This window comes from Arachis stenosperma, chromosome 9 (assembly GCF_014773155.1).
Source record: "Arachis stenosperma cultivar V10309 chromosome 9, arast.V10309.gnm1.PFL2, whole genome shotgun sequence".
Taxonomy (NCBI): domain Eukaryota; kingdom Viridiplantae; phylum Streptophyta; class Magnoliopsida; order Fabales; family Fabaceae; genus Arachis; species Arachis stenosperma.
Genome location: NC_080385.1, coordinates 49,263,550 through 49,266,152, shown reverse-complemented (window position 1 = coordinate 49,266,152; position 2,603 = coordinate 49,263,550). Strand labels below are relative to the sequence as shown.

General features: G+C 36.0%; 1 non-coding gene across 1 annotated transcript; it reads right to left on the bottom strand.

Annotated features, from left to right (window-relative positions):
- Positions 1–2,274: 2,274 nt before the first annotated feature.
- LOC130952426 (small nucleolar RNA R71) lies at positions 2,275–2,382 on the bottom strand. The gene has a single exon (XR_009074607.1). It is a non-coding gene; the product is annotated as a small nucleolar RNA R71 (small nucleolar RNA).
- Between the last annotated feature and the right edge of the window lie 221 nt (positions 2,383–2,603).

Sequence of the window (2,603 nt, the reverse complement as noted above, 5' to 3'; positions counted from 1 at the left end):
TGAGATTTACAAGATGACCATAGCTTGCTTCATACCACCAATCTCCGTGGGATCGACCCTTACTCGCGTAAGGTTTATTACTTGGATGACCCAGTGCACTTGCTGGTTAGTTGTGCGAAGTTGTGTTTATGCCATGGTATTGAGCACCAAGTCCTTGGAGCCATTACTAGGGATTGTTTATGTTTTGAAAAGTATTGATCACAATTTCGTGCACCAAGTTTTTGGCGCCGTTGCCGGGGATTGTTCTTGTATATGGACAACTGACGGTTCATCTTGTTGCTTAGATTAGGTATTATTTTTCTTCAGAGTTCTTAAGAATGAACTCTAGTGTTTCAAGGTGATGTTCTTATCATCACCAAAGCTGATTGATCATCATCAATTTAGCTCTTGAATGCAATGTCTTGCTGAAGCTTAGCTAGCTATGTCTAATTCCTTTAGACTAACATTGCATGATTCCTGGAATTCTCATTAAGAACTTTGATACCTTTATTTTCCTTTTCACTTAATTTTCGAAAAAAGCCAAAAAAATTACAAAATCATAAAATCCAAAAATATTTCTTGTTTGAGTCTAGAGTCTCATCTTAAGTTTGGTGTCAATTGCATGTTTCTGTTCTTCTTGCATTTTTCGAATTTATGCATGTGTCTTAATTAATCTTCAAGTTGTTCTTGATGATTTCCTTGTTTTTGATCTTTGAATTCTATTGACTTGAGTGTTTTGTTGTTTCTCATATGCATTCTTATTTTGTTAGTGTCAATAGTATACAAACTGCTAAGTTTGGTGTCTTGCATGCATTGTTATTTGATTTTAGTTGCATTTTGATTATTCCTCATTATTAAAAATCCAAAAATATTTTTAATTTGTGTCTTTTCAAGTCAATAATACTAAGAATTGAAGATTCAGAACATACTGCAGAGGAATTACACAGAAAAAGCTGAGCATTCAAAAATGCCCAGTGAAGAAGGCAGACTCGCGTTTAAACGCCAGCCAGGGTACCTGGTTGGGCGTTTAACGCCCAAAAAGGGTGCATTTTGGGCGTTAAACGCCAGAATGGATACCATTCTGGGCGTTTAACGCCAGGATGGTGCTAGGGGGAAGATTTTGTTTTCAAATCAATTTTTTTTTTTCAAGTTTTCAAAGTTTTTCAAAATCAAATCTTTTTCAAATCATATATTTTCAATCAAATGTTTTCAAAATCAATTTCTTTCCTTTTTCAAAGATACTTACTAACAATTAATGATTTGATTGAACATTTTTTGCCTTTTCTGTTAAGGAAGGTTTTATGTTTGAATCATATCTTTTCTTGTTAGGCAAGTCATTAATTTTTAAAATCAAATCTTTTAAAATTGTTTTCAAAACATATCTTTTAAAATTGTTTTCAAATCATATCTCCTCAATCACATCTTTTTAAAACCATAACTTTTCAATCAAACCTTTTTGATTTCTAATTTAAAAATCTTTTTCAAAAATCACTTGATTTCTTTTCCACCTTCAATTTTCGAAAATTTTCAACATTTTTTTTTTGAATTTTCGAAAATTCTCTTCCCTCCTTTCCACATCCTTCTATTTATGGAGTACCACTCCTTCTCAATGCACAATTCGAATCTTATCTAAGTAAAGTTCGAATTCTTCTTCTCCTTCTTCTTTATATTTTTCTCTTCCTCTGACACCTCAAGGAATCTCTATACTGTGACATAGAGGATTCCACATTTTCTTGTTCTCTTCTCTTTCATATGAGCAGGAGCAGAGACAAAGGTATTCTTGTTGAAGCTGACCCTGAACCCGAAAGGACCTTGAAGAGAAAGCTAAGAGAAGCCAAAACACAACTCTCTTTAGAGGACCTGACCGAATCCTTCAAAGAAGAAGAAGACATGGCAGCCGAAAACAACAACAATGCAAACAATGCAAGGAAGGTGCTGGGTGACTTTACTGCACCTACTCCTGATTTCTATGGGAGAAGCATCTCTATCCCTGCCATTGGAGCAAACAACTTTGAGCTTAAGCCTCAATTAGTTTCTCTAATGCAACAGAATTGCAAGTTCCATGGACTTCCAATGGAAGATCCTCATCAGTTCTTAGCTGAATTCTTACAAATCTGTGACACAGTCAAGACTAATGGGGTAGACCCTGAGGTCTATAGACTGATGCTATTCCCTTTTGCTGTAAAAGACAGAGCTAGAATATGGTTGGACTCTCAACCTAAAGAAAGCCTGGACTCTTGGGAAAAGCTAGTCAATGCCTTCTTGGCAAAGTTCTTTCCACCACAAAGATGGAGTAAGCTTAGAGTGGAAGTCCAAACCTTCAGACAGAAGGATGGAGAATCCCTCTATGAAGCTTGGGAAAGATACAAACAATTAATCAGAAAATGTCCCTCAGACATGCTTTCTGAATGGAGCATCATAGGTATTTTCTATGATGGTCTTTCTGAACTATCCAAGATGTCTTTGGATAGCTCTGCTGGAGGATCTCTTCATCTGAAGAAGACGCCTGCAGAAGCTCAAGAGCTCATTGAGATGGTTGCAAATAACCAATTCATGTACACTTCTGAAAGGAATCCTGTGAACAATGGGACTAATCAGAAGAAAGGAGTTCTTGAGATTGACAC